The 25069-nt window shown below is 40.8% G+C and overlaps 1 protein-coding gene across 4 annotated transcripts in view; it reads left to right on the top strand.

The window, feature by feature from the left end:
• The window catches only part of CRACD (capping protein inhibiting regulator of actin dynamics), a 147588-nt gene that overhangs the window by 55379 nt on the left and 67140 nt on the right, over positions 1–25069 (top strand). For all 4 annotated transcript variants that reach the window (XM_075091426.1, XM_075091423.1, XM_075091424.1 and 1 more), the window contains exon 2: positions 13492–13632. The gene's annotated coding sequence lies outside the window, so the exon portion shown is untranslated. The remainder of the gene's footprint in view (positions 1–13491; positions 13633–25069) is intronic.

Raw genomic sequence — 25069 nt, 5'->3', positions numbered from 1 at the left:
TACTTATCACTGCTGGTAAAAGGCTTGGGAACTTCACTGCTGATAAGGGCAGATCTATCTGTCAAATGCACAGATATTGAAGTGCTTGCTGGAAAATGTATATATGGGAGTGTCGTGGAATGGAAAGAAAAATTGTTCCATGGTACTTGGTGTGGGTTCTTTCAAGAGGAGGAGAAGCTAGAGAGTCATGATATGCACAAATTAGAGCTTTAATACAATTAATGCTCTCAAGTCCTTTTAAGTGACTTTTCTTACCTCCTTTCAGATTTTTGCTTTCATTATGGTTTTAAAGTACTAGATTCATAAACACCAATGGATTTTCTGTTTTCACTGCATGTGGCTCTTTATTAAATACACACAACAAAAGTTGAAGGTCCTGAACATGAAACAATATATCCTTGTATTTTATAGAAGAATGTCAAATCTTTGTACAGCAAACGGTTTCCTTCCCTCCCATTTCTCATCTCTTGAGGTTTGCACACCTCATGTTTTATACCCTTAGGATAACTGGAAGCAATTAGGGAAATTATTGTCCCTCACCATTCCATTTTCTGCCTTCTTTCTTTTTATATGTGAGAAAGAATATTGAGAAGGTTAAAAACTCTTCAGGGATGGAACTATTGATTATCACTAAGTATTATTAATCTTGTCTGGACAATGTAGCTTTTTGCATATAAATTTCTTGCAGGGAAAGAGTGCCAAGTCTCTGTGCAATCCCACTTCTTAATTTCCAGATAACAGAAGTACAAGAGATGGGAAAAGCAGAAACCCTTCTGTACCATGTACTACCACCTAAGCAGCAATACATCAGTGTGAGGAAGGTAGATGTGAATTACAATGTGACAGCAAGCAAAAACAAAAGCAGGAAAAGATACTGAGCTGCCAGTAACCATCAACCACAGTTTCAGGGGCAAACTGTTGTATCAGAACAGGCTGAAAAACTCTCTGGAACAAGCTGGAAAAATACAATATTTGAGTTACTTGTATAGCTAGTTGGAAAACAAGGTTTTATGTATACAGCAAAGGCAGCTTAGACCACTTGTCAGCTAAAATCATTGCGTGAAGCTGGCATGACACTCAGCTGAGTTTCCTTCCCATGTACTTCTGTTAGCAGGATGAAGACTGCCAGTGAAGTGCTCCCTCTGTCACTTTTCTCTACAGAGAAGACAAAAAAAAGCATGTCACTCACAGAGCTGCTGGCCCTGGAGAACCATCCAGCGAAACACTGGCTCATTTGACTCTCTTTACAAGAGACAACATCTCTTCTGCTCTGCCAGAGGAGCCAGACAGACAATTTTATCTTTTTTTTTCTTTTTTCAAATAAATTTTTTGCCTCTGTTTTCCTTCAGTGGTGATGCTTGTGCATTGAATAACCTCATTGCAAGGTCTTGCAAAGTCACCATCCTGTCCTCATTTGAATTCCCTTTAAAGAGCTGCTGTCCTCATGATACCATTTAGAAACTTGCAATTATCAAGATAGTTTGGTGTAACTGAACTTTTTGTACTAGGAAGTGCAAAAGTCTCTGTCAAGTGCCACAGCCTTGAAGTCACAGGACCTGGATCTGTGTACTTTGGACCTATGATCAGTCCTTATTTTGTGTAGGAGTGGCTTTACCCTTGTGCAAGAGGCATTTTCCTTGTCTTTGTGCCAGCAGCTACGCTCTCTCCTGCCTTCTCCTGGCAGCCTTTGCCTCCTGTGTCATCCGTGCTACCACCATGTGAATGGCCGGGGAGTGAGTTGGGCTGAAGTGGCTGCAGTCGTAGGTGTTGAAAGGTGAGGGAGCCCCAGAAAGCTGGGCTGCTCCTGCTGTGCTACCTGTGGGGGTAGCTCCCATCACTCTGTGAGACTGGAGGAGCTGGGTGGTTACTTACGCAGGGTTTCTGTTTCTACATTTTGCCTCCATCTTCCCCAGGACATTGCTGCAAGCCACAGGCTGGACCATGGTGGTCTGTGTTAACAGCTTTGCATCATTTACCAGCCATGCAATGGTTATTTTTGTGTTCTTAAAGGTAGCAAAATATATTTTACTTCTGTCAAACGCTTCACTTCAGGCAAGCCTAGGATGAAATGAAGAGATGAGACAGGGATCCCCCTCTTAATTATTGAACTGTGCACTTGTTTGTCCTCAGAAGCTTCTGCTTTTTGCCACTGATGACTTGTGGTGGTGGGGATAAAAACAGAAAGCCTGTCAAAAGGAATCTGCTATGGCCTCAGGATGGATGCTCCTGTGTTTGCTGCCTGCTGGTGCATGGCACTGCTGACTAGAAGACTTTCTACCTATACAGCATGTTGGTTTTATGCTTCTCTAGTTACCCAAGGATGAGGTCACTCAGATAATTAATGATTTATGTTTATATAGTGCCTTTCTTCAGACAGCTTCTAAGGCTTCTGGCAAATTTGTTTCTGCACCAGCAAGTACTTGAAATTGATAGTTAGTGATTTCTGTATAGACTGAGGAGATAGTTACAACAAACTGCCTTTCCCCTCTATTCTTGGATATACACTAGGTTTAGGCATCATTATTCCATGTGGCATGTACTGTCTGTGCACTTCGTTATATGGCATTTCTCAAGGAGGAGTTTCTTAGGCTTTTTTGTTCCTTTTTTCTTTCAAGTTCTTTTGACAGTTCTTTTACTTTTGCTCTTGTAGAGCAAGATCCTACTCCACAAGCAAATCTACAGCCTCATTTAAGTCAGCGTGTAGCACAGAATTCAGTTTGGATCAAATAAAGGGAATGTAATCTGGTCACATAATACGGCAAATAACAATTTTCCCAGCTGTGTTTGGAAATAGCGTGGGTATAGGGTACAGGAATGACACTTATAGTTATAGAACAATGTTTTTAATTGCACTTTAAGTGGACAGAAAATAACTGGAGGAATTTTACCATCATAAAATAATCTTGCAACAGTTGATGACCTGCCTTATCATTTAAGGTACTGCAAGGAAAACAATAATAGTTTTTTTCTGGAGATTAGAGGTTATAACTGGCACAATAAACAGAGAACCAAAACCATAGATCTCGGCAGTGAAATGAAGAAATGTTAATTTTTCACATTTTTCTCTTTCAGAGTGTATTAGAAGCTTTTTCTAATTGAAGATATTTGTGGTCCTTGAGAAAGAGCATGATGTATTGTTTTAAAAGAAAAAAACCCTACCCCTTCTGAAGGCAGTGTTACATATAAACTGTGAGGAAGAGAATCCTAAGCCCAGGAAGAGGTTGGGTTCTCATTTATTCCCTACCACTTTACACTTACATTCTGCCAGTGTAAGTATAACTAAACACTGCAGTAAAGTGTACTTTGATTGACACTTGAGCAAGCTCCCCATGGCTAGTGCAGGTTAGCAGGTTAGCAGGTTAGTGCAGGTTGAGGTTAGCCAAGTATGAGAATCAGAGAGCACTGCTGGATTTTACAGTCTGTTAGAGAAGTTCTAACACCCTACAACACCGGGAAAGCTATGGTTTTATTTTTATTTAGTTGCTGTTCAGCACCTGTGAAGGTAAAACTACAGAATACTCTGGCTATGCTACAACACCGTGGTGTGTTCATGCATTGCAAAAATACACCCATTTTCCTACTGCAATGCCGTCAAGCTCCCCTAAACCCAAGTGAGTTTTTCCTTTTCTGTACCTCATCAGCAGTAATATTGTGCAGGTCAGCCTCCTTTACCCATCTGTATGCCCTGCAGTGTCTTTTGATGCAGCTTTGCCACTTGCCGGTGCAAATATAATTAACCTTCACTGCCCCTCAGTGTGCTGGAGCGCAGCGAGGGAGTGCAGAGATGAGCAGGACACAGAGCAGCAGTGTGTGTCTATGCGCAGGGGAATGGTTGCCCTGCACAATCTACATTTTTCATATTAAGACCTGGCAGGCCTTTCTGATAAGACTATTCCTGTCTTTCAGTTTGGGAGATCAAAGCTTCCTTCTTACTTAGTCTTTTGCATGCATTTGAATTTTATCTATACAACCTTGACTGGAAAGATGACTTTTTAATGGTGTCAGCCTGACCCAGGAAAATAACTATGTCAAAGGCAAGTGTTCTGCAAGGTTAACCCAATTTTATCCTATTTACTCATGTCATTGTTTGGCTTGTGATAAATAAGGTTGTACTTTCTAAAAAACATGAAAGTTTTTCTATTTCTGTTGCCTACACACGGAAGTTACCTTCCTGGCTTCTTCTCTTCCGTTTTCACAGAATCACAGCATGGCTGAGGTTGGAGGGCACCTCTGGAGGTCATCTGGTCCAACCTCCTGCTCAAGCAGGGCCACCTAGAGCTGCTTGCCCAGGACTCTGTACAGTTGGGGTTTTAATATCTCCAAGGATGGAGACTCCACCACCTTTCTGGGCAACTTGTGCCTGTGCTCAATCACCCTCACAGTAAAAACAGGTTTCCTGGTGTTCAGAGGGAACCTCCTGTGTTTCAGTCTGTGCCCACTGCCCCTTGTCCTGTCACTTGTTGTCACTAAGAAGAGCCTGTCTCTGTCTGCTTTACACCCATTACATCTTTCTAGCTTTTTACATGTACTTGGAGGTATTGTTCAGAAGAACAGGCTTGTGAAATACTGCTGATAGTCAGCTCAGATCTCTTTCAGGTTTTTTTGTCTTTTTTTTCCCTCTTAATTTTCTTACTTGAGTTTGCACCTTGGAAGAGTATGCCTTGCAAGGCACTGCTGAAAATGTCTGTGTAAGGAGATCACAGAATCATAGAATAGTTTGGGTTGGAAGGGACCTTTAAAGATCATCTAGTCCAACACCCCACCCCCCTCCCCCGCAATGAGCAGGGACATCTTCAACCAGATCAGGTTGCTCAGAGCCCCGTCCGACCTGACCTTGAATGTTTCCAGGGATGGGGCATCTACTCTGGGCAACCTGTGCCAGTGTTTCACCACCCTCACTGTAAAAAATTTCTTCCTTATATCTAGTCTGAATCTACCCTCTTTAAGACCATTATCCCTTGTCCTATCAAAACAAGCCCTACTAAAAAGTTTGTCCCCATCCTTCTTATAAGACCCCTTTAATTACTGGAAGGCCACAATAAGATCTCCCCGGAGCCTTCTTTTCTCCAGGCTGAACAACCCCAACTCTCAGCTTTTTCTCATAGAAGACGTGTTCCATCCCTCTGGTCATCTTTGTCGCCCTCCTCTGGACCCACTCCAACAGGTCCATGTCTTTCCTGTACTGAGGACTCCAGGGCTGGTTGCAGTGCTCCAGGTGGGGTCTCAGCACACCAGAGGAACAGAATCACCTCTCTCGACCTGCTGGCCATGCGTCTTTTGAAGTGGCCCAGGATACTCTTGGCCTTCTGGGCTGTAAGTGCACATTGTTAGCTCATGTCCAGCTTTTCATCCACCAGTACCCGCAGGTCCTTCTCTGCAGGGCTGCTCTCCACTCCTTCATACCCCAGCCTGTACTGATACTGAGGGTTGCCCTGACCCACGTGCAGGACCCTGCACTTGGCCTTGTCGAACCTCATGATGTTTCACACAGGCCCACTTCTTGAGCTTGTCCAGGTCCCTCTGGATGACATCCCATCCCTCAGGCATGTCAATTGCACCACTCAGCTTGGTGTCATCTGCAAACTTGCTGAGGGTGCACTTGATCCCACTATGTCATTGAGGAAGATATTAAACAGCACTGGTCCCAGTACGGACCCCTGAGGGACACCACTCGTCACCAGTCTCCATCTGGATACTGAGCCATTGACCACTACCCTCTGGATGTGACCATCCAACCAATTCCTCATCCACCAAACAGTCCACCCATCAAATCCATATCTCTCCAATTTAGAGAGAAGGATGTTGTAGGAGACCATGTCAAATGCCTTACAGAATTCCAGATAGATGACATCCATAGCTCTTCCCTTGTCCACTGATGTAGTCATTCCATCACAGAAGGCCACTAGGTTCGTCAGGCAGGACTTGCCCTTGATGAAGCCATGCTGGCTGTCTCAAATCACCTCCATGTCCTCCACATGACTTAGCATAGCTTCTAGTAGGATCTGTTCCATGATCTTCCCAGGCATAGATGTGAGGCTGACAAGTTGGTAGTTCCCAGTCTCCTCCTTTCTACCCTTTCTAAAAATGGGTGCAATGGTTCTCTTTTTCCAGTCACCTGACTACGATGACCTTTCAAATATCATGGAGGGTGACTTGGCAACCACATCAGCTAATTCCTTCAGGACTCTGGGATGCATCTCATCAGGTCCCATAGACTTACATATGTCCACGTTCCTCAGGTGGTCTTGAACCTGATCTTCTCTTACAGTAGGAGGGAATTTGCTCCCTCGGTCGTTGTCTTGTGGTCCATCCACTCAAGAGGTGTGGGAAGAGAGGTTGCCAGCGAATACTGAGGCAAAAAGGTTAAGTACCTCAGTCCTCACCTCATGTTACCAGTTTGCCAGTCTTGCTCATCATGGGAGGTACACTTTCTTTGACCTTCCTTTTCTGGCTGGCATATATATAGAAGCCCTTCTTACTTTTCTTTGCATCACTTGCAAAGTTCAGCTCCAGCTAGCCCTTGGCCTTCCTGACCACATCCCTATGCAACTGTGCAGTGTGCCTGTACTCTACCCAGGATACCTGTCCCTGCTTCCGCTGCCTGTGCGTTTCCTTCTTGCCTTTCAGTTTGAACAGCAGGTCTCATCCATGCTGGGCTCTTGCCATCCTTTCCTGATTTCTTACACCTGGGGATTGAGAGCTCTTGTGCTCTATGGAAAGCATCCTTAAAGAGCTGCCAGCTCTGTTCTGCTCCCTTGTCCCTAAGGGCAGTTTTCTGGGGCTCTTAATGACTAACTCCATAAACAGCTGGAATTTTGCTTCCCTAAATTTCAGGGTCCTGACTTTACGCTTCACCTGACCTACATCCCTCAGGACTGTGAACTCCATCAGTGCATGATCACTACAGCCCAGGCTGCCTCCAGTCTTGATGTCACCAATTAGCTCACTTGTGCTGGTGACCAACAGATCCAGTATTGCATACCCTCTGGTAGGGCTGTCTATTACCTCGCTTAGTTAGTTATCCTCAATGCACTCCAGGAGTCTCCTGGGCTGCCTGTAGCTCACTGTGCTACTTTTCCAGCAGATGTTGGGGTGGTTAAAGTCCCCCAGCAGGATGAGAGCCTGTGAGCTCACTGCCTCCTGTAGCTGGAGTAAGAAGTCTTCATCAATAGGCTCCCCTTGAGTGGGCAGCCTGTAGTAGACACCAACCACAAGGTTCCGTTTGTTGCCTCGGTCTCTAATTCTTACCCATAAGCTTTCAGCCAGCTCAAGGCTGCTCTTCAGAGACAGCTTTTCACTCTCCACCCATCTCTTGATGTAGAGGGCAACGCCTCCGCCCCTCCTTCCTTGCCTGTCCCTTCTGAACAGACTGTAGCCATTGATAACCGCACTTCAGTCATGGGATTCATCCCACCAAGTTTCAGCAATGGCAACTTCTGAATGCTGCTTCTAACTCCTGTTTATTGCCCATGCTGCGTGTGTTGGTGTAGAGACACTCCAGCTGGACTGCTGGCTGTGTCACCTTAAAGGAACACCCCTTAATTCCTTTGAGGTTTCAGTGGTGTTTTCCTGTTGGCTCCTATTATGTCAGGAGGCCCTGGCTCATCTCCTTAAGACTTCAGGTGTGCTGCAATGTAGCCAGCATGTCTCAGAGCAACAGGCTGAGGGCCCTTGCTAGCACCCCGTCCCTCTAACCTTGGTGTGTCATTCCACAGCTTACCATGGGCAAGCCTGATGTTATCCCCTTCCCCCTTCAAGTCTAGCTTAAAGCTCTGTCAATGAGCCCCGCTAGCCTGTGAGCAAAGACCCTCTTCCCCCTTTGAGAAAGGTGAATCCCATCTGATGCCAGCGGGCCTGGTGCCATGTGGGCCATCCCATTGTCAAAAACCCAAAATTGTGGTGGTGACACCAGCCATGGAGTCATGTATATATTGACTGGGCCCATCTGTTTCTTCCAGTGTCACTGCCTGCAACTGGAAGAATAGAGGAAAAAAATTAACTGTGCTCCAGATCATCCCCTTACCAACCAGCCCAAGGCCCTGAAGCCTCTTTTGATTGCCCTTGGACTACACGTTGCAGCTTCATCGCCACCCACATAGAAGAGCAGTAATGGGTAATAGCCTGAGGGCCGTACCAGGCTAGGAAGTTTCCTAGTGACGTCCTTAACCTAAGTGCCAGGGAAGCAGCAGTCTTCCCTAAGAGGATGGTCTGTCCAGCATATTGGACCCTCTGTTCCCCTCAGGAGTCACCTACAGCTATAACCTGTCTTTTCTTCCTTGTAGAGGTGGTTGTGATACAGGGAGGCAGGACTTTCTGACCTTGGCAGCACCTCTGGTATAGATGGACCATCATCCACATCATCCATTGACTGGCATCCCATATGCAGAGTCTCACACCCATTGTACAGAGGCACTTGGGAAGGTGAGGTGGGCAAGGAGGGGGTTTGCCTGCTATGCCAGGCTTGGACTTGCCTCCATTCACTCCTCTCCTTTAAGCTACTGTCTTCTGCCTGGTAGCTAGAGGATGCAGGATCCCCTTAATCTTGGGTGTTTTTTTTTTTTCTGGTGGCTGTTCCTGTTTCTGTCTCAGGAGGGCAAAGCATGGTTCCACCAGTCTGTCTCTCTCTCAGACTCCCTGATGCTCCTTAACCTTTCTACTTCCTCTCATGGCTCTGCCACCAGTCTGAGCAGGTTGTCCACCTAGTCACACCTCACACAGCTGTGCTCACTACTGCCATCCGTCACCACCGAAAGGCTCTGGCATGCCCTGCAGCCTGAGACCTGGGTGGCTGCATGTTCTTGTGGGAGCTCTGTCTGGGCTGCCACACCCATTCCGGGAAGTGCAGAGGACATGGCTTTCCACCGGGTGGATACTATAGCTAAGCTCTGAGAGGGCGATGACCACCAACTGAACTCACCTCTTGAGCTGGCAGGGTGCGATGCCCTTCGGGCATGGCCCTGCTGCATGAACAGCCATGCCGGCCCGGGCTGCTGCACCATGCCACGCCCTGTTTGCCCACTCTGTTGGCAGCGCCCCTGGCGGCTCGCGCTCCCCAGGCTGCTTTTGCCGGCGTGGGGATGGTCGCCGTTGCTCTGGCAGAGCCCAGGCCTTGCCAGCATCCCCCACAAGAGCTCCGCTCCTACCTCTACCACTACTGAAAACTGGGAGCTGAATGTTTTTGCTGCTTTTCTTCCCTCAGAGACCTAGGCGGTTGTATGAATTAAATGACATTTTGTGATATCCTAGAATTCCAGGCCACAATACATGTCAATGATTATGGATTAAGTTACCAAAGCTTTTCTTATCCCAGGATTCAAGCGCTCCTTTTTGAGATATTATTTACTAACCATGATTTTTACATTTTCTTTTATTTGTAGTGCTTTTAATTGCTAGTTCTGAATGTTTAGCTTCTTATTTATCTCTCAAGAGGTACGCTTATTAATATGGCGGTAGCCCCTTTTGAAATAAAACTCTCTCTGATACTTTTCTTACACATTTTATTAAAAACTGTGTAACTTGCAGAAACCTAGGGAAGGGCAGGTCAGATCATATCTGCTAGCATATTATTTTTCTCTTAGTGAGTCCTAATAATTGCAGTGAGGGGATTCATTCCCCTTGAACAGTCCTAACCTCTGAGTTTGGGAAGGAAGCAGCATTGAACTTAACCTGCCACTCCATGGCGGGGTGGGGTGTGTGCGCACACGCGCACGTAAGCATGCATGTCTGGGGATTGTGCTCCCTGCAGGACCCAGCCCCGAAGGGGCTAGGGAGTCAAACTCAAGTTTGGCACCTTGATAAAATTATAGTATGATCTAGTGAGATCTCCAGAGCTTGTTTATATTCTTAGCTTTGAGCAGTTGTGGGCCCTCCATGATGCATTCTCTCTGGTACAGAGAAATGAATATATTAGTGGCCACCTGAGGGTGCCTGAGGGTTTTTCTGTTTGTTTTTAATTCAAAAACTAAACCTTGGTATTAAATTGTACTATGACTTTTTGGTAAAACAGCTTGTGTCTTAGTACTGATTTGTTTCTCAAGCCTGGCAATGCCAGAAGTGCTTTTCTGAATTGTACTACTTTTCATGGCTAATAATTCGTTGCAAGCTTTTGTCAGGTAAGTAGTCTGGAAACAAAAAGTCTTTTTACTCATATTCTATATATTTTTATGTGTGTACCAAATACTTTAAGTTATAGGTGTTATTAAAATCAATTTGAGAATCACATTTTTAAAATGTGCTAACACTGTTTTTAAGTCAGAATGATATACCACACTCTAAAGGAACCATGCAATTCATAGAAGGATCATGTTCCTGCTCATGATACAAAACACTGAGTCACAGCTTTCAGTATTTTAACTGAAAGATATCTCTACACTCTGCTGCTTGTTTCAGGAGTTGTTGATACTGGCTTTCTCTGTTTGATGAGAATTACTTTTTTTTTTTTTTTTAAATCAGAAGCTTTTTTTTTGTGTATGAAATAAAGTATTCCATGAGTAAGGTTGTTTACATTTACCTGTGGGATACTGAACATAATATTTTCCTCTTGGGGTGTTACTCAGCTATCCTGGGAAGTTGAAACATGCTCTTAGAAAAACAGGTACTTAATAGACAGGGGGAAAAGATATAGAAGGGTCATTTAGTGGACAGATATTTGATGTCTTGCCATGCTTAATTGCCTACTGGTCTTGTGTGGCAAAATAACAACCATGCAGACGATGTACAGGAACAACTATTGTCTGAGAAGCTGAAAATAGACCAGTTGATCATTTTACCACTTGTAACTCTAGCATTAGAGTAGGTATTTTCAGCGACCTGCTTTTATAATGGCTTTTTCCTGTCCTAAAGTTTTGTGCTATTATTACATCTTGAGGTAAAGTGTAGATTGTAGAAAGGTAAAATGCAGAGTATGGAGCTCTCTGGACTCCAAGAAAATCTTGAGAAACTGAAGCAATTTTTTCTTTCCTGATTTCCATTCTGGTCAGATTTTCATGGGCTCTGAGCCTGGTGTCATTGCTTCTGTCTGCTGTTTATTACTGTGGGATACAGTCATTTTTTCCTAAGTGTATGCAGAGTATGCGTCTGCTTAGCTTTCTCTACTGGAAATATATATGTCTAATACTGCATTGAATTTTATGGTTCCATTGAAAAGGGATGATATAGAATATTTTCCTGAAACAATCTTTCAAGGTTCAAATATTCCATGCTGGCCTGTCTGCAGGAATTTCCTTTTAATTGAAATGTTTCTCTATCCACCTGTCTCCACTTCTTCCCCTGAGAAGAAAGAGGGTGTTATTAAATAGAAGGACAACCTTTTCTGTTTGATTGTTACAGCCAGGGTATCTTCTATGTTTCTTGAGCTTGGTAGTCAACACTGACTCTGCTTTTAAGGTTTTTTTTCTTGCAGCTTGAACAATGGAAGTCTGTATTATACCCAGGAGTTCAAAGACCTTTAGATTTTGATTTTCAAGAACAATAAACTAATTCAGAGGTTGGTCCATTGCTCATATGCTTCAAAACCTTAACCAGCAGAATGAAAACTGACTCTCCATAATGGCAGCCACAGGTAGATTTACTGCTCTCCTTGAGATGATGGATGTGAAGTCTCACGGTTACAGCAGGCTCTTTATTGCGGCTGCATTGAAATCCCGGTGTCTGCTGTGCCACAACCATTAGCATAAATCAGTAAGGTGCAGGAAGGGCAGGGAAACATGTGAAATTAGCAGGCATGTCCCACAGAGATGTTTTCTGCTCTGCCAGTTAACAACACGACATCTGCAGGGTAGGGACTGTCAGAGAGAGTGTGCTTGAAATGGCTTTTGGTTGCATGCAGGATTTACAGATATGAACTAAGAAAGAACTTTGCACTGATAATTGATTACCGTGGGTGCTTTCTGGTGAAAAAGTGCCTGTTTTGCTAGAACAACATTGAGCTGATATCCTGTTGCAGGCCTCAAACTTTCAATGCTCAAACCACTGCACATGCTATTATCAGTACTGCATCTTGTGCCCATTAGCAAGAGGGTAGTGCTGAGCCTATGTGTGAAAATAAGATTTGCGGTTGATGTTAGTATATGAGATTTTTAATATCTGGAGATCCCAGTTACACGCAAGTACCAGTAGTTCGAGGCCTTCACAGTTTGTCATAGGCATTAGGATTACCTTTCTTTTTCTTTTTTAAATTTAGCCTGACAAGCTCTGGATGTTTTCATATTGCTTTTTCGTGTTTCATTCACACCTTGAAGACATCCTGAATGTTATGGGTGGTACAGAGTCAACTGACTGCTAATTTGTCATTTCTCAGCTTAAACGGACTTTGCCTTCTTCCAGATGTGTTTGCTAGGATCAGTGCTGATCTAGATTATCTGTCCTGGCAGCCTGAGAGCGCACACCAACTCTTAGCCCATGAACCTCATCAGGAGCTGAATATCAGGGCTAATAACCCTGCAATATAATGCATTCAACCTGTTCTGTTTGATTGCCAATCAACTTATCCATTAACTTATCCTTGTCTTGTCAAATGGAGCATGATTTTTGCTGATAGCCTAATTACATTGTTTTGACAAGATACTCTTATTTATAGCTGTCTGAGCACATAAGGATGGAGGAATATAGCAAATACTATTTAATTACTGTTAGAGTATGGGAATAGGATAGTTGCTACAACATCCTGTCTGATACTTACTTTTAGTAATATGCAAAATGAAGCATAATAATCCCTAATAAGAGTAAAAAACTTTTGGGGAAACTTCTACATCATGGTTTTGTTCAAAATGGCAAAATTAGTTTCAAATTTTTCAATGTAAAACTAAAAACTAGTGACACCAGGAAAAAAATAGTTAAAAAACTAATTCAATTGCTCTGTGTAATTTTACAAGTTGTTTTCACTTGGTTAAATTTTTCTTACTTTGCAGTCTATTACTATATTTTGAATTTTTTGTAATAAGAACATTTTTTTAAATTAAAGAAGGCATTTCAAGCCTTTTGCCAGAAAAAATAGTTAAAACTCATTTTTACTTACTCTGGTTGAAGGAAAATAAAAGTTTTGATAAGCTTTCATTTTAATTTTTAGAAGTTGTTATTTTTTCCTTTTGAGAAACTAGAGTCAAATACTGCATTTTTATTTCAGCCAAAACTACAGTAAAAACAGTGACATATTTTTCTTGAGATATAATTGATTTAGAACTGCAGGATGTGGCTGTTTGGAAGGAAAAATAAGAAAGTGTTGCTATTTCACTAGTTAGAAAGAGTAAAGGAAAACCATTTTGTATGAAAGTCTCAGAGGGATGTCTGAAGCTAATGAAAATTTCTCGGGTTACAATATCTTTTTTTTTCTTTTTTTTAGACTGCAAACATCTCAAATCATTTACAAGAGATGTGGCAGGCAGGAATTGCTCAGCTTACAAGCACCCCTGAAAAGAAGGAAGGCATAAAAATACTCTTTAGGTTAGCCTAGAAAAGGTGAACTAAAATTCTTTCTTTTCCCCTTATGCCTAGGCGGTCTGGGAGAATGCTAACCACTGGTCCCTAGCAGCGTATTCTGATTTCTGATCACTTATATTAAAGAAAAATACTCAGTTCAGAGAGAGAACAAGGCTGCGTGAAAGTAAAGAATACCATACCCCATCTTAAAAAAAGGTAAGGAAATATTTTTCTGCTGATCCTTTAACTCTGTAAATTATATCTTCATTTAACTTTTCATTAAGTTGAAGGAAAAAGTGAAATTGTTGGCTACTAAAATATTTATTTTAACCTGCATGTTCTAACTTATAAACAGAAAAAAAAGAGCTTTTTCTTGTTAAAGGAAGAATGTAATGCATGTGTTCCTGTACTTGGAACTATTTTTTTGTGTAGTTTTTGTGTATATTCTGGGAAAAAAAAAAAAAGAAAACAAGTACTGCACACAACAGCAAATATTTTCTTTCATTTCAATCACTCAAGTTATTTTTAGCCATGTAAAGATTTATGTAGTCTCTGGTCTACCAAGCAACTCTCATTTTGCCAAGACAGATATATAGTGTGCTTGCAGAATGCTGCCACTGGGAATTAGTGCTAAGTAATAGTCCACCATTTAGGCTTTTATCAGAACATATTTGCACTGTTTTCCTTTCTGCCAGGCTTTGGATTGATTGGTTATTTGTAAAATATTTACAACCTTACTTCCTTAGACGCTCCAGTTCTAAAAAGTATTAGAAGAAGCTGAAAACAGTTAAAACACACTGTGCTGTGCATGTTTCCTCTGAAAGTGGAACCACAACAGCAGAGGAATTTTTCCATTCAGATTTTCTTTTTACTTTTTCTCTTTTTTTTATTTTTTTGGCCTGGGAAGAATGTTAGACTTGCAAATAGTAATAGGTAATAATTTCTTTCTAGAGCAGCCATTCTGGAATGTGGTCACAGGGCCAATGTGTTCATCAATGACTTCATCTGCAAACTCCTTACCCTACACTGCATTTCTATAAAACTGAGTTCACTGTCTATCTCATATAGAAATGCTGTCTTTGCTTTTGCAAGAAATGGTATGGTTCTGTTATTCAATATTATTTATGTGGTTTAGAAAATCTGTCCTGTCTAACCAATATCACCCTGTAAATTAACAAAGGCTATTAGTTAACTAAAAATCCTGCCTTATTTGTGACTGTCTTGCCAAAATGCATGTTGGACTGCTGTGTTACATGGCAAGAGAATGAATGGTAAGTAGATGTCATTGACAACTCTTCTGAAATAATCAGCTGGAATACGTTGGCTTAAGGAAAAAAGGTTCTGTTTTCTTGAGACAGTCATAGTCATGAGGACATTTTTCTACCATAAAAACCTGCTACACCTCAGCTGAAGGTAGACAGGTGTTCTTGAAATACCAATCTGTGTGATGTTGTATTTTAATATATTATGGGTAGGATATGTTCGTATTTTTTCAAAGCAGGAAGATATGAAGTGTGCCACCACCAATGGAAAGTGCTCTATGAATGCAGCATGCTTCCTACCCGCTTTCTCTAACCTCATGTTTCCATGCCACTTGTGTGTAAGGATTACATATTCTGAGCTATCTTCTGTTTCCTTTTAAGAGACTTCACTTTTGCATGCAATATGGCAGTTTTCAAATAGCACATCTTATACTTTTCCAAGTAAAATACAATACCCATTGGCTTAAAATACAAATATTCAAAGAGCAGTCTATGAGAGTGGTCAGTTACAATATCATCTCCAGATTGGCTAATACAGATTTCGTAACTAAAGTATGCAAGACATACATTTCCGTATAGAATTTGCATATAATTTTTCTTCTAAAAGAATCGAAGCTAGTTTTTTTTCTGACAGTGTGCCCAGTGTTCTTTCATAACCCACCCCCATATCCTGTTGTTAGAATATTCAGCTTTTTACTGCAGAAAATAGGACTAAAATTTTAATAGGAAACAATTTGTACTATGAGAAGAGAATTTGCTTTATCCATAAAATTCTCTTTGTTGTAAATCATTTGTAAATATGATGTTGGTCAATTTTTGAACAAGTTTACTGAAGTCTAATATTTTATTTTTTCTAATACAAAGAGTTTTTTCTAGCTCATTCTGCCATTTCACATTTTCTAGGTTAAAATGTTTACAGCTTCAGACTCATATTTATTGATGACCCTGTCCTGCTTCTCCAGAGCCTTTAGTTTTCCTTTAAGGCACACTTTTTTTTCATTCTTCATAAAAAGTGGAAGAAAGGAAAACCTTTGTTCTTTTATGTTCTGTTAAAGTTTCTGATTTCATTTGTATCATTCAAAGCTGTTGTTTTGCCTTTATTCCATTCATTTCTTGTTCTCCTTCTTTTGCCTCTCTTGGTCTTTATGTTTACCTGATTCAGATTTCTTTCTTCCAACAACTGATGATTATGGATACATTTGCTTGTGGTTTTGCTGTCACTTTCTTGGAAGTACAAACAACAAGGATTTTATTAAATGAGTCACTGTGCAATAACTAGCTATGAAAATAATCAATTTCCTTATTTTAATGAAGACAAGGTCCTGCCAAGAAGACAGAGACCTTGGTTTCATCAACATTATGTTGTAGCATTTGTTCTTGATTAATTTTCTAGATTTCTAGACTCTTTTTTTTTTGTGTTACATTTGCAAGGAATTTTAGTGATAATTAGAATAAGCCTCAACATGAAAAGTCGCTTGATCTGTGAGCCCTTTCCATATTATTAATGTGAATGAATTGGTTATCTTCTCAAATTTAATATAACAAAACCAGACAGGAAGTCTTTCACTGTAAACAGATTCTGATTTCATGCTCTTCTGCAACTCAGCCTTAGCTTGCTTTCATGCAGAACAATGTAATGTCCTCATTCTAGCCCAGTGCAGGAGTGACCCCACGCACCAGAGAAAGCTGCTAATTTAATCCATGGTTTGTTCACCTGATGCCTCTGGCCGTGCAGGGCTGGGACCTGGGGTGGTGAGCTGTAGAGCTCAGCTGGGTAGCTCCATGCTTGCACCATGTGGAAAACTCCTCTAAAAAACTCATCTATGCTTACTATAGCCACGTCTGCCCACTGTGTGGCCCTCCCCAACATGTGTCCTACTTAGAAAGAACCAACTTCTTTGTCTCCTCCATGACCGAAGAAGACCAACCAAGAACATGATCTGAGAGTTGCAGCAATCTGAAATTATGTTCACAGTTCCATGGAAAGCATTTTCTGATATGCAATTCACTAATTAGTTCACAAAACCACACTGTCTGCAGAACCACACAGAACTTTGCAGCAGGAGTTGAAAACTTGTGTGGTTAAATCGGTCTGCTGATCATCGTAGGGCAATAATTGCAGTAAAAATTCTAAAGATTTTGATGATCTGAAAACTATGCTGTAAATATTGAATACTTGTTTCATATATCATTTGGAGAATCTCCTGGTTGTGTGTATTTCTCTCTGTGGCCAACATACAGGGAATTGGAAGCTACCAGCTTCTGAGTCTAGGTATTTAGGGCTTCTCTTTCTGAGAGTTGTGAGATCCGTGCCTAATATTTACCAGGTTGGCAACCTGTAAGCTTTTGGAAGTTAAGAGGGTTGGGTTTTTTTTTAATTATTACTGTGAGGGAAGTGGGAGGGCAGTAGATAGATCTGTTATAATATGGAAGCTACCCCTGACAACTTTGGGATCTCCAAAAGAGCTGGAGAGAGTGAAGTGAATGGCACAAGCTCCTGTACAGAAATTTCCTCTGAAAGGTAATACTGTCATGGTGCAGAATAGACTTATTCTTGACCACCTTGCTTTGAAATAATGGTAAGACAAAAATAAATAACACAACAAATGAACAAAACAAGCTGCCATGTCACAATTTTCATGTTCCTTAAGCCTCTCTATATTTAACTTTGCTAGTTAACTTACATCTGCTCTGTTCCCCCAGGAAGCTACCCAGTATACAAAAACTTGTCTGGATAATTTTGCAAGAATAGTTTTTTTCTGCTTTTAGTTCCCTTGGATAAGCTGGATGGTACATCTATGTTAAAATCAGAGCAGTATTTATGTTCAGTCTCTAGATACCTATATGGTTTTGAGTCTTTGTACTTAATACAGAGTAAGAGTTTTAGAAAAATGCATATAACAGCTTCTAAGACAGAGCTAATTTTTGTGAAATTATTTTATTGCAGTACTATTGCTTGGTTCTAATTAAATGTTTCTTTATTTTAACTACCAGGCTGTAATTGGAATTGAAGTTTTTGTTCCTACTTAGGTTTAATAGGTCCAAGCAAGATTTCCATGCTCTCTGGAAGTATTTTGGGGGAGCTTATATCCCAAAATTGTGCCCAAACTGAAGCTTGACTTGTTTTTGAGTTTTTTCAATGTGTTCAAAATTTCTTATGTCAAGTCAATTTTTTCACAAGGCCAGGAGCCATATCTGCAAAATTGAGATCAGTTTCTGTTTGGATTTTTATTTTTGTGGTCCTGCTGGTGACAGGAATGTATGCAATTAGTCCAGGTTTAGTTAATCTGTAAGTTACATTCTTTTGATTTCTTCTGTGTTGAATTCTGAGAGAGTATCAATGAAGAGTACTGTAGGCAAAATTATCTGAGGGCAAAAGGTGATTTATGCTTCCTCTAGTACTCTTAGAACTGGGCCAATGAAAGGATTTCCTATAGTTATCTTTTGTAATGCTGCCCCTACATTAGAGTTTTAAAGTTCAAATCTGGATCTTAAGAGTACTCAGGAATTCAGGTTTGTAGGTTTGGGACAGGCAAAAAATGAAATAAATCCTGATTTGACTTTGCTAAAGTGGCGTTTGTGATGTCCTGCCTTAAGTGTCCAGTAGCGGCTAAATAGTCTTAGAAGCCCTAATTCAGGAAAAAAGAGTCACTTGCTTAATTTTAATAAGATTTAGTACTTCCTTGAGCTGGAAGATCACTATAGCCCTGGGCTTTAGCGGCTGATTGGGATGGAGAGAGGTAAAGCTCTTCAGGAAATTCTAAAAGGAAAAGACACCCATGTAGATATCAGATCTAATTATGATATGGCATGTTAAATTCAGTACTGGCAATGGACTGACTATCTGCTCTGTATTCAAAGTTTTAAAATTCCCTGTGGCCTTCCTCCCCTCCATCTGAATGAATCTGAGCTGAAATGCAGCTCAGAGACTTACACAGCTTCTAAAAAGCTGCCTGTGTGTACTTTGCTATTCTCACTTCATGTCTCACTGCACTCTCTGAACTTCTTGGAGATCTCTGATGACCTGAACAGGCGGCAGGCAGAGGTGTCTTCAAGCCAAGGTCCTTCTTCAGCTCCATCATCTTTATCATTAAGTGGAAAGGGGAGGTGAATTCTTCTGTCATGTTGGCTAATGTTTTCCACTGCAGGGTCCTGCTGAGGTTGCTAATTTTTGTTGATATAACTCAGGGTAAAACAACGTCATATAGTGTTGTTTTGTATCTTACTCTTTTTCCATATTACACATGTTATTGTCCAAAACCAAGACTTCTTCCCCCAGAAAGAATGGTTCTGGAGATTAAGAAAAGTCTGAAAATTATTTAACCCATAGGCAAGTTTCACTAAAAAAAAAAAACTCCTCAAGGCCTTTTAAGCTGTTATTTTAATCTGCCTGTATGTTTCACAGAAGGACAAATGCTGTACCTTTTAATGGCTGTCTTGTTAGATCTGCAAGATATAATGTGCCGTTATAATACTTTTTTACTGCCTATGTCACATAGAAGTATCTTTTATTGAGCCCATCAATGTAGTTTTTTTACTCCTTGGTGAAACAAAGTATGGAAAACAGGAAACGAAAGAAATTTGAGGAAAATTATTTTCTGTAAAAAGGGGTTTTTTTACTTCTACACCTTTCAGATAGCAAATACAGTGATTTATACTATAATACTGTTTGTTATGCTGTTTAATATAGTGTTCATGTATAGCTCTGTTTATTGTGTTAAATGAAATACTGAAAATATTTAAAATATTTATTATATAAATATATAACATTATTAGTTGTATACATTAATAATCGGAGGAAGGAATACAGACAGGAAGATGGAAAACATTCTGCACAATGGCACTTTCTTATCACAGGGCTCTGCAGTCCATTGGAGGTGTGACTTAGTGGTGCTGCTGCATTTTTTTATGAAGCACAGCTATAATTTTCACATATTCAAAATTTCTTAATGTAACAATTCTTGTACCCTCACAATACTGCTACTGCATAGTTCCAAAGAAGCCTAAAATGTAACACATTTTAGTGCAAGAACAGTGATTTAAAAATAAGGGAATCTTAAACTTGTGTTTGATTTCGAAATCTCAGTGGTTATATAAATGTGTTGTGCTGTACTTCTTGTTTCAGCAACATTTCAAAAACAACAACAGCAACAACAACAAAAAACCAAAAAACCCCACCCAAAAACATGGCTGCCGCTGAAAGGGACACTAACCAAAATATTCAGTCTGAGGTACTGGGTATTGATGATGCAGGTACCGTAAAAATAAACTGGTTTTTTTGGTTGTAAATTAAAGAGACAGAACATATTTTCATTTTATTTACAAGAGGAAGCCTCTTCCTTCCTCACAAATTGCTGCAAAGGAACTGCTTATGCCTGTGTCTGAAAACTGTAGAGTTGACCAGGCCGGTCTTGCAGTTCCTTCTTACCAGAGACAGGTCTCCCAATGTCTGTCTTACATGGTCTAGAGCATATTTGATCACCTGGGCTAGCAAATTCCAAGTATTTGTATAAGTAGTCTATGTTACAGGTTTTTTTCAGCAGGATTTGATGTAGTGTTTTTTCCTTTGCTTTCCTTTCTTCTTTTCTTTTTCCTACTATTTCAAGCTGTAGCGATGTCCAGCTTAATTCTAGTATTCCGTGAATAAAAGAGTCCTTGAAAGAGTCCTAGAAACTGGGTCTAAGAAGCAACACTCTATTCAGTTGATTTTGTCTTTTGTCTTTTAAGTGTAGGACTGTTCATTTCATTATATTTCTGAGTAACTTGTCAAGGTGAATGGTCTTGCATGTCACATCTGTGTGCAGTTGTTTAACATACTTACTGAGAAACTGCTGGTACTGAATCTAAACTTTCTCTGGCAACATTTTGTCCTAGAAAACACTTAGAGCCTCCTAAACAACCCTACTCCTTTCATTTTTCCATAGTCTTTTAGCAAAAATCAACGAAGTTTGGTATTGAAAGATACGATTGTTTTTAAGGATTCAAAATATAATCATTTCTGTTCCCAAACTTATGGGATTTCCTCTGTTAAACTATAAAAAAGAAAGCTGCCATAAGGAAATCTCCAGTGATGGAAAGGAATTACGGAAAACTAGATCATAAAGAAAACAATTCTTTCAGGATCCAGTTCAGGAAGTTGCTTGAGGATAAATTAAACTGAAATCCTCAGTTGGGGTTTCAGTGTCTTAGCTGCATACATCATTGGTGAAAACAATACTGTCTGTATATTTTACTTCTGCTGAAGTGTTATTAAATAGGCTGAAGGCATCTTACTTTCTCTGGCTTTAAAGGCTTTGTAATCTATATCAGCTAGGTAAACGTTAGGTGAGCAAGATCATCCGAGACCATTACACCAATAGTGTTTATCATATTAGTACAACAGAACGGCCCCAGGCTACTGACCTTTTTAATGAGTGCTTGAATCTGTTGGTGGCAGTAGGGTATATAAATAGTAGAAAAATTTTGTATAAAAATAGATGGTTGAGCTAATTATGGAATGGGCATGGGTATCTATTTTTAGATACTTTTCCCCTTTAGGCATAATTTCTCCTTACGGTTTTAAGAAGCTTGGAAGAACACTGCAATGATAGCTCTTAGGAGTTAAAATAGTGCTGAAAGTTACCCCCAGAAAATTCATCATATAAGCTCATCAACTGCTAGTTTTCTGCTAATTTCATGACTTTGACTTCAGAAATCCCCAAATCCATGAGGCGGTGATTTTAATCTTTATTTAGGATTCTCATGTAGCTAATCTTGTTCAAATCCCCTCTGCCTCCTTATTTTCCTCCCCTTTCTTTTCGTTCTGTCAGCTCTTCATTCTCGTCAGTTTGCCTTAAAGACCTAGGGTGGATGAGTCAGTGATTCCAATCTGTATCTGCTTAGATACTGACTCCCTTTTAGGGATAGCAATATCATGCTTTAGCTCAGTAGGCAGTCATGCTTTTTGAACGATTTTGCCATCTCAAACTTTCTTTTATTAGATATTGACTGCTGCACTCTTCTCTCCATTTCAGAAAAGCATGGTCTCTGGGGTCTTTTTAAAATCAAATAAAACAAACCCAGCTCTTGACTGCACAGATATTACCAGTCCAATGAAGATTCAGCCTGGTTTAATCTTGTGCTGATCCCTCGCTTTCCTTTCTTGTCCGCTCATTGGTTGTTCATTCATCTTTGGTCACTTGAACAGCTACCTCCTTGCCTTCCTGCCTCCCACAGGTCCCTTCCTCCTCTGCACTCCCAGGACGTTCCTAACACCAGTACTGACAGACCATGCGGCACTGACAGTCTGGTGGGAAGCTAATACCATCTCTCTCTCTCCCTTGCTAAATAAAGAGACTGCAGGTACCTGGAACAAGAAAGACTGAAAAGCCAAAATACCTGCTGAGGAGATCTTTCGTGCTTTCACCACAGCAGCACCTGAGTGCTCAGGCAGGCACAAGATGCTTCTGAAGCACCATAAATGCCACATTTGCTCTGTGCTCTGGAGCTGCAACCACACACTCAGATTAGGTGTCTGTCACTTGGAGGGGGTGGGGAGGGAGGGAGTATTTTTCTTCCTCCTTATTTCTTTCTTCATCTGTAAAGCCAGAAAGCTGGAAGGGTAATACATGATGGTATAGTTCTATGTTCATGTTTTCTAATTGGCCAAAATATTGAGAAAATGCTTCTGTCTCTTTAAAATGGTGTGGCATTTTGTGCTGTGACTACTACAGAATGTGAAGTTATTTGAGTGAACAGAATAACTTCATTTGTGTTGAGGTGTGAGGTGACCTCATTATTTCTAAATCTGTTCCTGTTTTGTAGCACTCCTTATTCAGCTTTACTCTTTCAGCTGCTCGAGTGTTTTTATTTCTGCTCTGGTTGTGTAACAGGATTTTTTTGAAATGTCAAAATCACAGCAGCATAAGTTGGTTAGTTGAGCCAACCTGGTAGAAATTTAGCTGCTCATATATAAGACAATAATGGAGCAGGATTAAACAATGTTTATGGCTTAATAAGATAAGAAGCGATGCTTGCCAGGTTTTACTTTGGTGCAAAGATGTTGATTAATGTAAGAGATGCTTCTTTCCAACCGAGAATTCTGGTAAAAATATTAAAAAAAAAAAAATCATCATTTTGTTTTTGCTTGCACGAAGTCAGGGCTTCAGAGAGGTGCTGAAAACTCCAGTAAACTGGCGTTCCCTGTTTGCCTGCAGAAGAGCACATCATGGGGAGCGCTGGTAGGCACTCTGCTATCAGTGCTCGCTCTAGGGCAGAGGTGCACATCCCCGGGGACACCCTGCTCCCTTCGACCCTTTGTGTTTTTGCTGCCGCTAAGGACCTTGCCGTTGGGACTGTTTATCTGGAAATGGGGCAGCTGTCCACTCAAAGAAACTGAAGAATTATTTCTCAAAGTTCACTCCGTGAGCACGAGGCAGCCTTGCCAGTCGTTTCCAAATAGAGTTTGTCTGAAGAAGTAGATTAGAAGGGGATGACTGCATATGCCATTGCAAATGCCATAGGTTGTTAAATTTCTTATGCTAATTCAAGAGTTTTTCCATTTGGACCTCCAGTGTTCCAGGGACAAATAAAAGTCAAGAGACCAACTATGTTACCTGAAAGCTCTCTTTATTGCCTCGGGGTAGTTCCCATGAGATGTGTTTTATCTAAATAATGTATCCCATCTTTTGCATCAGTAATCACCCTTCAGAAACTCCCTGGCTTCCAGTGAAGTGGTTTTTGCCTGGTTCATTATCTGTCACACTTTTTTTTAAGTTGGTTTCTCTTACTAGCTTTAATTTTCTCCACTGACTGCATGTAGCTTGAAGCACTTGAGTGAGGTGGTAATCTGTGGGGTTTTAACCAGCAGGTAAGTAATCTGACCAGGTGTGTTTCCCACGTCTAGTGCTCATGCCAAATCTATGGTAGCATTAATAACTTCCAGTATCTACAAGTATGTATCATAAGGTTTTACCAATCTCACTGCCTCGATTTCCTGTCACATCCAAAATAGGTCAAGATGAAATATGAAGTCAGCTAAGCTGGTGAGAGGAGGCAGACGTTTCAGGTTGGCATCAATGGATGGCATTGCTGCCAATTCAGTGATGTGAATTCTTTAATTATTCTCTGCAGAACAAAATGTAAAAACAAAACACCCTATGTGCCTAAATTTTTGTTGGATTTGATATGAATTGGAGTTGTTGGGGGAATAACTAGGACCTTTTAAATGTCTACTGCATTACACTCTTCAACTATTAAAACTTATTTTCACGTAAGTGAATTGAAAAAATCTTTTTCTCTTTAAACTTCAACCACACAGAGTTTAATTTTGCCACTTCATCTTTTAATCCTCTTTCATTTAATGTTTTGATGTGTAAGAAAAGTTTGTGTTTCAATTTTCATCCCTGCTTAAACAGAGAAAGGCTGTGGCACTGGTGGCAGGCAGTTCGGGTGTGACTGAGATAATGCTGATGTTAGGAACTTATAGGGAGAGTGGTTTCTACCTCTTCATTGTAGGCTTGTCCACCACTTGTCTTCATGCCTGTTGTCTGAGTGATGCTGCTCCTCAGCTGCTGTTACAAAAAGTCCTTTGATAACCTTGTGTGATGACTAAACACTGCCAATCATCCTCAGCTAGGAGATTGTTTCATGGTCATTCACGCATCTCCAGCTTTGATGCTAGATTACATAGTACCTCTAAGAACTACCTCTTGGCACCTATGCTTTTCAATACTGTAAAGTTCATCTGTTGATCTCCAAGTTGGAGCTCAGTCATGGCGTTTGAAATTATACAACTGCAAAGGACCGGAATAACTGCAGAATGCACCCAGGGCAGTGACCACAGCTGTGATCCACAAGGTGTGTGTTCGGGTAGCCATGCAGCCTTTCTGATGGTCCTGAGCCCTGTTGTAAACTCTTATGGTCTGAATTAATCCTGGCTTGCTAGCTCTAGTGTGGTGCTGAGGGAAGAAGGCTTGAAGGGGCTGGGTGAAGTGATTTATTTGCTGCAGGGAACCTTGGTCTGTCAGCTGCTGGAGGGGAGGAAGCAGCCCTTTTAGACAGGTCAAAAAGCCATGTATTTTGACAGACCAGAACAGTTTCATCTTTCTAGTAACTTATTTTTTTTTAGCACTTCTTAATTAAAAATGAAATTGGGTGAAAGGCGTTCTCTTGGCTCCTGAGAATGTTTCATTAATGAAATAAAATGTGTCCCTAAAGAAAGAAGTCGCTATAGTCATTGTTACAAGTAAGTCTTGATATATCTACCAAAAAAAAATCACTGCGAGTTACCTCAGAGGAGAGGAGGACAAGAAGATATTACTCTCAACTTTTTTATTTTATCTTCTCTCATCCTCAGTTTGATCCCATTTGCCTGTGCTCTGGGGAAATGATTCTGTGTGTCGGTATTGCCA

Source organism: Phalacrocorax aristotelis, chromosome 4, assembly GCF_949628215.1.
Source record: "Phalacrocorax aristotelis chromosome 4, bGulAri2.1, whole genome shotgun sequence".
Taxonomy (NCBI): domain Eukaryota; kingdom Metazoa; phylum Chordata; class Aves; order Suliformes; family Phalacrocoracidae; genus Phalacrocorax; species Phalacrocorax aristotelis.
Note: the sequence above shows the minus strand (reverse complement) of the source record. Positions and strands in the feature narration are given on the sequence as shown.